This window comes from Dendroctonus ponderosae, unplaced genomic scaffold (genome assembly GCF_020466585.1).
Source record: "Dendroctonus ponderosae isolate FM_Combo_2020 unplaced genomic scaffold, Dpon_F_20191213v2 Dpon_F_20191213_1, whole genome shotgun sequence".
Taxonomy (NCBI): Eukaryota; Metazoa; Arthropoda; class Insecta; order Coleoptera; family Curculionidae; genus Dendroctonus; species Dendroctonus ponderosae.
In genome coordinates, this window is record NW_026017110.1 from 32,463,528 (window position 1) to 32,476,619 (window position 13,092).

General features: G+C 34.2%; 1 protein-coding gene across 1 annotated transcript in view; it reads right to left on the reverse strand.

Annotated features, from left to right (window-relative positions):
* LOC109541912 (cardioactive peptide) overlaps nucleotides 1-6,535 on the reverse strand; it is a 20,880-nt gene extending 14,345 nt beyond the window's left edge. The window contains exon 1 of the mRNA XM_019910910.2: nucleotides 6,508-6,535. The gene's annotated coding sequence lies outside the window, so the exon portion shown is untranslated. The remainder of the gene's footprint in view (nucleotides 1-6,507) is intronic.
* Between the last annotated feature and the right edge of the window lie 6,557 nt (nucleotides 6,536-13,092).

Below are 13,092 nucleotides of genomic sequence, written 5' to 3' on the forward strand. Positions count from 1 at the left end.
TATGTAAAAAATGACAGTTGCAGCCACTCGAATAATTAATCATTTTTCCCATAAGGAAATTTGTCATTCTTAATTTGAGTCGCATTTATTGTTGAAAAGGACTTACTCTAATGGAATTTCTAAAACATTTTGAAAACTATTAATACAAAGTGTTAAAAAAATAAGTTTTAAAATACAGTTGAAAAAACCGCCCAAAATCTATTTTTTCAAATGGAAACTTCCATTTTTGATAATTTTGTCATATTTAATATTAAAAATAAGTGTAAGCTTGTGTAACGATGTCAATGCATTTTTGATAATTTTGTCATATTTAATATTAAAAATAAGTGTAAGCTTGTGTAACGATGTCAATGCATTTTTGATAATTTTATCTTATTCAGTATTAAAAATAAGGGCCGGCTTGTGTAAAGTTGTTTATTCCAAAAGTGTCTGGTTTTCGAAATATTGTTAATTTAATGTTTTCATAGGGCTATTTTGCCGCATCTAATTTTAAGTCCTTTCATTCTTAGTTGCCATGACAAAAGTGGTCATTTTGAATACAATCAAATGCCAAAAGAATGCTTACAGCTGTCAGTAAACCTTTGAAAATAATTAATAATCATGCCCGGACGCTTAAAGTATACAAACGAAGGTTATTTAAACTTATTTTTTATTTATGGAGAATGTGATAAGGTTATATCAAGAACATTTTATGTATTATTAGTTATTATTATATCAAGAACAAAAACCAGTTTTTTTTAAATCGAGGGGTCTCTAATTTTTCTGATTTTCCTTTTAAACTGAAGATGCACTGTTACGTTTAGACGTACCTATTCAATATTCTTGAAATTTTCCGTAATTTGTTTTACAGCACAGCGTGAATGCATCTGCTTTTGTAGATATCGAGTGTCAAATGTGACACTGTTCTTCACATTCTCTCTTTAAATGAACTTCATCACATTCTTAATAAATAATACATAAGTTTAAATAATCTTTGTTTGTATAATTTAAGCGTCTGCGCATGATTATGAATTATTTTCAAAAGGTAACTGACAGCTGTCAGCATTTCTTTAGCATTTGGTTGTATTAAAAATGGCCAATTGCGTCATGGCAACTAAGAGTGACAGGATTTAAAATAAGATGCGGTAAAATAGCCATATAAAAACATTAAATTGACAATATTTCGAGAACTACACACTTTTGGAATGGACAATCTTACAGAATCTTACACTTATTTTTAATACTATATCTGAAAATTTAATCCATCTGAAAAAATTGTTTTTGGGCGGTTGTCTCAACTGTATTTTAAAACTTAATTTATTAACACTTTGTATTAATAGTTTGCAAAATTTTGTTGAAATTCCATTAAAGTAGGTTCTTTTCAACAAAAACTGAGACTCAAATTAAGTAGCACATATTCCCTTATATGAAAAATAAATAATTTTTCGAGTGGCTGCAACTGTCATTTTTTAAATAAAATTTCAAATATATCAAAAACGGTTAGAATTGGGTATAGAAGCCTATACATAAAATGCATTTAGAATTTGGAGTATAATTTAAAAACGTAATAATATATAGGATGTTTCATTTAAAATAAGCAAGATGATACCTACTTCCGATATAACCGGTAGTGTGGCCTTCTTGAAAATATTTTAGATCGCTTGCCCCTACAACTACAATACTACTACATCGGCACATTATTCAATTTTCAAATTTCTCTTGTTTACAGTTGACCAGATATCAATCTCGGCGGTTCCCGGTGGGACACCTTGTACAGTTTAATATTTATTTACATCAAAAACACTGGTCTGATTTTAGATTTTTGATGTCTGAATAGATCATGGAATGCCTTTTGAAACTAAGTAATTCTTGACAGACAAAATGTTTATTTCAATAAAGATGGAATATGGAAAAATATGTTTTCAAAAAATCGGTATTTTTTGTACTGAAGTGTGTAATTAACAGTCTTTTTCAAGCCTTCAAAGGTAGATTTTCCTCAACTGCATAACTTAAAATAAAATAACAGCACGAACCGACTAAACGAGTTTATTTGTCTAAAATCGTCAAACACTGTCTAAAATCGTCAAACACTGTCTAAAATAGTGTAAAATGGTGTAAACCGTTTAAACTTGTTTAAAATTGTTAAAAATTAAACTCTCTTGCGTCGTCAAGTTCAATAAATTATGRAATATCGAACAAAAATTTCAACCGTTTCTTTTTCCGCTCCGATATATCATTSATTTCACAGTCAAGTCAATATACAGGGTGATTCAAAATTTCCGTCATTCCTTTTAARGGGTGATAGAGGCTCCCTTGGAGAGTACCAGAAAAATATAGAAACATTTTTTTTCGAAATTTTCTAGAMGATATTAACAGYTGAAGATCGAATTTCAACTTTGTTATTAAGCATTATTTTGAAATGGTTCTATGTTTAATTGGTAGCATATTGGAAWACTTAAGCATTCAAGAAAAAAAATTACCATCTTTGCTTCAAATTACGAAAAATTTTTCTATCAAAAAAGTTCTCTTCTACAATTTTTYGATGAAAAGGCACAGCGGCAATCATGTTTTTTGTCATTAACAGATAGTTACAGGTGGATAGCCCTTGTCAATAATAACAATAATTTGTCAAACTGTGACTTACTTTGAATTTCCCTTCACGAATTTGCTGATCAGGGGAAATGCTACAGTAACATAACAGAAGCTGAAAGAACTCACGGCAACAAAGGGCCAGGAGAGTGGTTCCAGAAAGATAGTGGACTATGGATGTTCGGGTTCCAGGTACAGAGGATCACGTATTGGACATAACAGAATCAGGGCCTTCCAGGGGCACTCAGAGCACAATAACTGACACTTTCCCAAGCACCAAATAAATACCGAGAAAGCGGATACACACAGCACAAATACGATACACACAGCTCAAGGACATACAAATGGAGCAGGAGTTAATTAACTGAATACGAGAAGCTGCTTGATAAGAGTGGATTATAAGGAAATTACACAGGCACTAGCTTGTTTGGAGTTAACCATTCAAATGTTTGGTCTTGTATGGTTTGGGGGTTGAGGTTATGAGAACAGGTTGACATTTCGTCAACAAATCTTGTTGAATTTACCGTTTATCCTTGTCTATCTTATTGTCAGACTGCATAATACCATGGTTACCGGAGTTTTAAATAATTACGAAGCCACAGGTATTTGCGCAATGTTAGTTAGGGAGATTACCTTGAAAAACATTGCTGCCGTATTTCTGATATAGTTTTTTGCAAATTTATCAGTTTTTAATAACAACTAATTTCTTTTACTATTTTTTCTGTACTCCTATAACAGCGCCAGACAACACCTCCAATTTTGAATCACCTTGTATATATCAATAAGCCTTGTTCTATGGGYAAGTCTCAGACACTTTACCTGGGCAGCAACAGGCCGAACGCAAGGGTAAAAGCAGAATAAAATAAATCAAAYTAAATTAAACATCCTCGAAACTATCAAACCTACACTGTCCCTGTCAACAGCACTTAGGCTGTACCTTTGAAGGCTTGAAAAAGACCGTTAATTACACACTTCCATACAAAAAAGTCAGATTCTTTGATTTCATTCAGTGTGTATAGTGTACACACCAATCCCTATTATTAGAAAAATATGTTTACTGGCCGTTAACTAATAATTGCAGGCTGTGACTGATTTAGTGCCAAGTACTAACTCTTTTTCATATATAGTAGTGTAATGGAAATATGCAAAACAAGGGGTTGTTGTAACATATAAAATGTGTTACTGTTTACCCACCAAGGACTTTTTGCAGCTGTTAAATGAATCTTTGAAAAGTGTGACTTGATTACATTTTAATTAAAAGTGCTTATTCAATGGATTATAGGACTGCTCACATAGTTGAGAGCTAGTCGATGCAAGAATGTGTGACGAAATCAGCCGAAGTAAAGTAAAAATGAAATTGTGACATGCGAATAGAGTGCACAAATAACAGGAGCCACAAAGCTCAATAAAAGCAACTCTCTAAAAATGAAATGCTCACCTGTATATGTGAATTAACGGCGGCACAATTAGCGACATAGCTGTTATGTGTTTCATATCTCTCTAATGTCCCCAATTTTATCTAAATTTGCGTGCTTTTTTTCAATAAGAAGATACTGTAAATTTTTGTAATAAATACTTCTTTTGGTTGCTATTGGTGTAATATTGGAATCTAGCGCATATGACGCATCAGTTTTTTCGCGAAGAAGTGGTGCCGCAAGCGTTTTATGAATAACATTGTTGTTTAGAATTTTAAAACAAAAAGCAAGCCGTATTTATCTCTAAAATTATTCTGGTATAATTTTTTATATTGTGCCATAAAACGAGCAGGACTGAACGGTTTGTTTTTTATTATTTTATGTCTTTTTGACCCTCTATCAATTATATCAAATTAACTATTTAAAGATGTATAAAAAGTCACGGTCATTTCTTAAAAAGTACACAAGCCAATATCAAACTGTTTATACCTATTTTATATTAAGTATTTATTATAAGTATGACTTTAATAAATAATACAGGTAGTAAATATGCAACTAAGGAGTTTTGGAATCACTGTAAGCATGTATCATTTTACCTACTCGTTACTTCGGGTTTACTCAAGGAGAGTAAAAGTAACGCAATTACTTCTGCATCAGTATTTTCAGTTGCTTTAGTAGCCACTCTACGACAACTGACCTAACTGGTATTTTTGAAAATAATATACATGAAACTTATGCAAAAGCGACGATAAAACTCTTGCGGACTGCATTAGGTGAAAGCTTAAACGAATTCTACTAGTACTATTCATCCGCATTACATGGGTGTGTGTGTAAAGATAATGTACATTTTCGGAAATAAAACAGCCGGCATAATGTAGTGAATACTAAAATTTTATTCAAAAATTTAACTGTTTTACTGTCAATTAAGCAATTCCCGAATGAAACAAACAAACCGAGAAGAACGCATTTTAGATATTGGCTAAAGCTATACTGTAAGACTATATGATCAAAGATCACTCAAACGTCACTTATGTAAAAAACATCCACCAATCTTTTTTGAGAAATTTTAAATTTAATTAAAATAAATTAAAAATAGTTCTTTAATTTTAATAAAACAATTTTGAAAGTCAAACTTTAAGTACATCTAAATATACAGGGTGTCCCTAAAACTACTGTGTAACGCTTAACCACAAATTTCTTAAAGGCCGTTTTAAGGGCGTTTTACAGTCGGCAATTTTATTGCCCGCAACTTTCTTGCGGCTATTTTCTTGCAGCTATATTTTTAGTACTCCGCTTTACAGTGTGCAATGTTAAACTTTACATTTAGACAAATCCATCAAGCGTACCAACTATTCACTATACGTAAAAAAATCCAAAGTTTGTTTGCTTGTTTTGTTTTCGTTTGAGGTTACAATTATATTGTCAAGGAAATTATTGTGATTAACATGAGTTGTAGTTTATTTCAATGAAAAACGAAAATAAGCAAATATGCCAGTGCTGGTGATTTATATTACTATGAACGAACAGTTGGCAGCATGAAAAGAACCAGAAAAGTCACTAAAATTGCGGCTAGCTGCAAGAAATTTTAGGTTTGGAACTATAGCCGGCAATAAAAGTTGCCGGCAACTCGAAAAATATTGCGTGCAAGAAAGTTGCGGGCAATAAAAATTGCCGGCTGTAAAATGGCCTTTACATTTGTTTCCATTTGAAAATATTGATTTTGGGCGGTTTTTTCAACTGTATTTTGAAACAAATTTTTTTTTGTTGTTTGTATTAATAGTTTTCAAAATATTTTCGAAACTCCATATTACTGACCACGCAAAATGTCCAATTTCATTTCGTTTTATTCAGTGCCTCTTAAAAATTGCTAATTCCTACTACAAAACTACTTTGGATTTCCAGCAGAGTTTGGACTTATTCTTATGACGTTTTTCGGATCTCTTAGCCCAACAGGAATTGTTCTTCGTCAATGTACCAATTGAATAAAATGTATTCCAGCTGATGGAAATCGTAGTCATTAATGGTAGACAACTTGCACACATTTTAGAAATTTTAAGATAGCGTTTCAAGCATGACCTATTATAAAATCTTCTGGACGAATGCCTTCAATATCGAATTGTCTCATGCAACCAACAAGGATAAAAAAAAGAGTAAATGACGTAGGCATGTTTAGTGGGATTATTTAGTTGGTTTCTAAAAATATTCCTATTTTTTATTCAAATTGGCATATTTTTGTTCATACATACCTAACTATAATATGAGCACGAACTTGACTATGCGCTGCTAAAAAACAATAGCAAAGTGAATGAAAATTAGTAGGTATGTATAGAAACTGAGATATGAAACACCAGAAAACTTATGCTTAAAATCATTGTGAATTTAGTTTTAAAATCAACACATGTTCCTTGCAAAACATATTTTTGTTTGTAACTGTTAAATATTTAGCTGCTAAAAAAATCAAATACGTTTTAATGTCGTACACACTCTAAGCACAACAATCAACAATTAAAGTTTAGTAACTAACCCCGTAATTGTCAGAATGAATTCACTTTTGCACTGTTGCACGCATGAAATAAATTGAGGATTTATATAGCCATTCTCTACCTCAACTCTAATTTTCCTGCGCAGTGATTTATTGAACATTATAAGAAATGTTACTAAAAGCAAAACGAATCGATGGTTGTCCGTACTGTGAACAGTGCCTGTAAATGACATCGTTAAATGAGAAATTGCGGTGTCGACTCCCGTCGAGCCGCGCAAAAACAATTTTAAGGGAAAATTTATGTTTCTATTGGCCGGCAAGAGACGCTTTTAACTACGATATAATGAAAAACAATCGCGCTTGGTAACATTAACATCTGGACGTGGAGTCCAACCTTGAAAATTATTAGGATCCATACATCAGAGTGAAATCCTGCAGAGTTAACTGCCAATTCCATGTGGCACAACGAAATGTTCATCGGACGCAACCCCAAAAGAGAAGTTGTGTGTGTTAGTTAATAAAAATTCTGGTATCTAGATACTAAATCTAATTTTGAGTCATTAGTTTAATTAGAAAACGATTGTTTAAAGGTTTTATTAGGCAAATGGCAACAATTACACAGACGGGTTACGATGAATCGTTGAAAATGTATGGTATTGTGAGTTTCTGAGGTAATACCAACTCCTTCGGATATATAACTGCTTCTGGTTTCTCAAAGTCTCTGCTGACAGTCAGCTAACTTATAATAGCCAAAATACGTTTTCTTGATTTGATGGCTTTTCTTTATGATCATTTATTGCATTTCTTTCAAATAATAAATCTAATCGACATAAATTTATTATGAAGTTATTATTTATTAAGTTTATGCATTTGAAACAAATTCAGAATCTTCTGTAACTTTCGTTTCCAAATCAAATAGTTAAACTTTCGGGTTTGGTTAATAATATAAAAACCAACTCTGAATTGACTGAATTTACTTGTTTATTATCGGATTCACTCAGTTGGTGTCGAACATGCGCAAGTACACCTCGTTGGTGTACTAGTAGTAGTAGTAGTAGTAGTAGTAGTAGTAGTAGTAGCAGTAGTAGTAGTAGTAGTAGTAGTAGTAGTAGTAGTAGTAGTAGTAGTAGTATCGTGCGGGGGACCCGGATGGGTCAGGCGAGTAGGCGCCTCAAAGGCCCTTTTTAACATTCCCCCTCCATCCACCCCCGCCTTGCTACCTCTTCTCTTCACCACCCAAGCGTCCCGTCTCCCTGACAAAGGCGATGATTTGTCTCCACTCTAGGGAAAACAGTTCCGTGCAGAAGAGTGTGGAGGCACCAAGCAGGCGCTTCTTCATGGACGACTAGTAATGGCAGACTCCTAGAAGGTGATACGATGTTTGCTCTGCCGTTCCACATTGTGGACATACGGGGCTATCACCGAATCCAACTACGTGTAGGAGTCTGTTCAGACCATAGTGGCCTGTCATGATCCCAACCAGAGTTCTCAGGGCCCAGCGACTCGTTGACCTCAGCCATTTGGGCGATGCCTTGGCCTTGCCTCCAATCAACTATTTGGCTTGCCTACACCCTTCCGCCTTCCTCCAAGACCGTGTCGTACCTTTAAGGACCCAATCGTTCGTTGGTGTACGTTGTCGTTGTCTATGAGTGGGCAAAGTTGCAAGGTACGGGTATGTTCAATGAATGTGGTTGCGTTTAGACATATTTGGGATAAAGGGAAGAATATGAAACTTTCAGGTATCAAAGTACGTAAACTGCAAAAGTAAAATCGATCTTTTAAAAGCTAAACTCTTCTTCCGGAAAAGTTTGAAGTCTTCAAAAACAAAGTTCTAAGTTGCCTAATTCTGAAAAAAATGAATAAGTATGTGCGAGTTTTTTTAAGAAATTTTATATTTGCTCTTCTGTTATAAATGTTTTCGTTGTGTTGTCAAATGTTATGGAATGTGGGTTGGAAAACATAAATGTATATTTTAATTTATCCTAAAACATATTTTATTTACATATTAAAATTTTTTAGTAGTCAGACATTATATCCGCTTCCGGATAAGTCTTGACAGAAACAAAGGAATGTCGATACTTACCCAAGATATATTATATTTGATTTCTAACTACATGGTGGTCCGAGTCACTTGGTGATTTTCACGTGTAAGACCTAGGTAGTTTATTCAATGTATTAGGTATTATCGGTTGTACTTCAGTATAAACATACTCAATCGATCTCGATTCGCATTCCTCTCTCTTATTCTATAAGGTCCGATATGTTCTCCTGTTTCACAATTGATGAACACTCACTAATTGCTAGCTCAAGACCGCAATAAAATAGAGCTTGCTTAGATGCCCAAAACGCCGAGCTAGATAATAATATCGTTTGCTTGTGGATTTCACAAGACTTGTTGGATTACTTTTTTATATCAACAAACTCACATTTTGTGCTTCGAGCAGGTTCTTCAAAACTAGTTATTTACGTTTCAATAGAGACAAAGGAAAACACCACCACAATCATACACCACAAAATACCGGCGGGACCTCCTCAGAAGAACCGTCGGGCTCCGCAGCTGGCAAAGTACCGAAGGGTGGTAAAAAACTTTCGCGAGCCGCCAGTCGGAAAAACCACCAAAACTGCGCTAGGTAGATCCTCAGGGGAACCAGCACACTCCAAAAAAGCTGACCATGACCGGGACTCAAAAGCGACACCGGTCGGATGGCAGCACACCCATCAAGCCAGCACCTGGACGGCTGTATGTGGGAACTTCCGTATACGAAAGAACCACACGCAAGTCGTGCAAGGTTGCGGTTTCCGGGATTAAGATTGCCATAGCGGCTGTCGGATATCCCGAGAATAACTTTTCTCCTCAGCAGGGAGAACTCATGAAGGGGCACATGCTTGGGAAAATCGACGAGCTGCAGCCAGGGATGACTACCAGACCAGGTCATGCGTCGTACCCCCACCCCCCCAGATTCCTGGAATTCATTGAATACACAGGGATAATGAGGGAGTAAAATACGAGAGCACAATAGGGCAGAAATGACCGCGGTGCAAGGCCAAACACCACCTCGGCGGTGAGGAAAGGGTTTTARTGGGTAAACAGCTTAGCTGGAGTCCCAAACCTCACCGAAAAAAAAATGGAACACTGTCCTGAGCTACTCTCACTTTCCTACCTACCTGTTACCTCACTTTCCTTAGGCCCATGACTTTGAGATTCATCCGTTTCAGTTCCTGAATTGCGTTTTGTACTCTTTCTGTCTGGTGTAGTGTGAGCTAAATGTGACCAACTTGTGACATTTGTGTTTGGTTAGCCACGTAATTTAAAAAAACTGAATATTTGTCTTCAAAAACTGACGATGTTCCCCAAGGTCACACAAATAGATGCACTAAAATGTGGTTTTAATGACAGCGTTTCCAAAAGGATTCACATATAATTTTCGGCTCGGTTTAAAAGTGCCTTTACGAAAAATTCATATTTTAGACTTGGGCCAGTTTTAGCTCTAAGCCCACGATATTTTTGTGACTGACTCGGAGACTCTTAGCAGCGTCTGACCATTTAAGTTCTGCGGGGGACGGAGGCCCATATTTTCTTTATAAAATTTGTTTCTATAATAAAACCGAAATATTGCTAATTTAAATATATCTCAAGAGCGTAGCGCCCAATTAAAAATGCGACGTCCATCCAGGTTAGCACAGAGCTCTCAAATGACCACGTGCTATCAAATTTCCGTGCAATAATATGGTAATTGGTATACGATAATGGACGGCAATAGATGTTCGGGTTCCAGGCACAGAGGAACAAGTGTTGGACATAATTGCAGCAGAGCCTTCTAGAGGTACTCAGAGCACAACAACTGACACTTTCCCAGGCACCAAATAAATACCGCCTACATTTCTACCACGTATGTAAGATCACATTAAGCCAATGGATTACTGAACAACGGTATAAATCGAGCAGTTGTTAGTTAACCGAATACGAGAAGCTGCTCGAGAAGAGTGCATAATAAAGTTATTGCACAGGCACTTGTTTGTAGTTACAGAATCAAATGTATGTTTTTGTAATTTGTAAACAAATTAATAATTAGAGGTTATGAATTTCGAAATAGGTGCCGTCATTAGTCGGTTCTTGATGAATTTACCGTTTATCATTATCTATGTTATTGTCACTTTTTCCATTTATCCATGGTTACCGAAGTTTTAAATAATTACAAAGAAACAGGTATTTACGGAATATTAATTAGGCAAAAACCTGTTGCCGTTTTTAATAACAATTAATTTTTTTACTAATTTTTCTAAAGTTCTAAAACACCGCCACACAACTCGTCCAGAGGAGTGACGCCAATTTTGAACCACCCTGTATATAGATCAGGAGTAAACTTATACTTCCAATAAACTTCAGAATCTGCAAGATTCAAATGATAGAAATGAAGAAGCGATTAAATTTTTTTTCTGGCCTAAATCAATTTGAATAGCAGAATAAATGCAAGTGAAAACTAAGAATGTCTGCGTAGGGAATAAAACATTAAACATCAACTTATATAACGATATAGTTATCTGATCCAATTAGCTACGGATTATACAGAATCCCTCATTGTGTCAAGGATTTGGCTTGTTAACTAGATGTTTTATCTACTGTTTAGTAACCCTTTACTCTGATTTAAAGCTAATGGTCAATTTTAAAGCTTTGTTATTTTGTTGCAATGTCTAATCAGAGACACAGTCAATTTTAATGAGTAGGTGTGGAATTTATCCTTAATACTCTTCTTTAAAAAAACTGTAAATTTTTGCCTTGAGTGATATAAAATATATATTAAAATAATATTTACAATAGCATAAATTTTTTTATTCAAGTGTTGCACATTCCTCAATTTAAAACTAATAAGCGCAAAAATTTCAGCATCGTTTACGGTTCATCAGAAAGGAACTATTTTTATATACAGGGTGATTTTTTAGTGCGAGAGAGTCCATTATTTCCGTTAGTGTTGAACTTTCATAGAATAGAACATAGAAGTAGTTTCATATAAAAGTTGTTGACGCACAAAGTGCTCACATTTTAAGAATATCTTATATGATACAGTGTCTCAGAAAAGCGAGGCAAGATCAAACTGTATTTTTTTAAATAGAACTACCCATTTTTCATTACTCATGGAATGCAGCTTGAAACGCTGTATATGCATCGTAAATTGTTTTTTTCTTACTTGCGACGTTGGCAGATTAGCGCCATTTTAGTAAAATTTTGCTTAAAAACATGGTATCTAAAAATTAATTGTAGAAGCAAAAAAGGCAGTTAGAGATACAAAAAAATACGTTTTTTCAATAACCACAGATCGTTAAGAATTCTATTAAACCAAAATATTAATACATTATACAGGGTGTTAAGAATGTGGACTTCAATCTAAAACTTTTTAACGCAATATAACTTTTGTATTTCAAGTGGAATTACCTGTATATTAATATGTCATTAAATAGACAATTTACAAAGTTGCAAATTTCCATTTACACTTTAAGCTGTGATATCAACCGTTTTGAAATTATAAATTATTTTGTTTAAAAATTTCAAAAAGTTCTCACCTTTTGTAAGGTGGCTATGGAATTCATTAAATAAGTGTCAAAATTTGATGATACTTGACATAATCAATGAAGAAAAGTGCAGCGTTTTATAAAATGCTTGGAATTTCATAGTATAAAATGCAATAAAACTGCATACGTCTATAAAAATAAAATATAAAATTATGTCTACAGTGATATTTTAAAGTAAATGTTCAATATGATTTCCGTTAACTTTAAGCAACTGTTAATATCTACGTTTTTGAAATCAATCGCTATCGCAGTTCAAAACAATATTATTAATGCTTCGGAAAGTAGCTATAATTCGTTCCTTCATGTCATCTTTTGTATTTGGAGTTATTTTCTAAATTTCATTTTTGACGTACGCCCATAAGAAGAAATCAATTCTTGTCAAATCGGGTGAACGAGGTGCCCACTGAACAGGCTCTGCGTCCGAGGAAATGAATCTAGGTACATATGAATTTGAGCTGTATGGTGAACTGAAGCTCCATCATGTAAATATCACATTCTTTCCTTGACATAATTAGGTTAATGATCAATTAAACGTGGAAATTCAAATTTTTACACTTATTTATTCACTTCCATAGCCACCTTACAAAATGTCTTTGCCAAAAAAACTTTTTGAAATTTTTAAATTAAATAAATTATAATTTGAAAACGGTTGATTTCACAGCTTAAAGTCTAAATGCAAATTTTTAACATTGTAAATTGTCTATCTAATGACGTAAGCAGGTACTTCCATTTGAAAAACAGAAGCTATATTGGGTTAAATAGTTTTCGATTGAAGTCCACACAGTTATCATCCTGTACAATGTATTGATATTTTGGTTCAATAGAATTTTTAACGGATCTATGGTGAACGGAACGACGTATCTCTAGCTGCTTTTTTTTGCTTCTACAATAAATTTTTAGATATCATGTTTTTAAGCGAAATTTTACTAAAATGGCGATAATCTGCCAACGTCGCAAGTAAGAAAAAACAATTTACGGTGCATATGTAGCGTGTCAAGCTTCCATGAGCTAATGAAAAATGGGCAGTTCTATTTAAAAAAATACACTTTGATCTTGCCT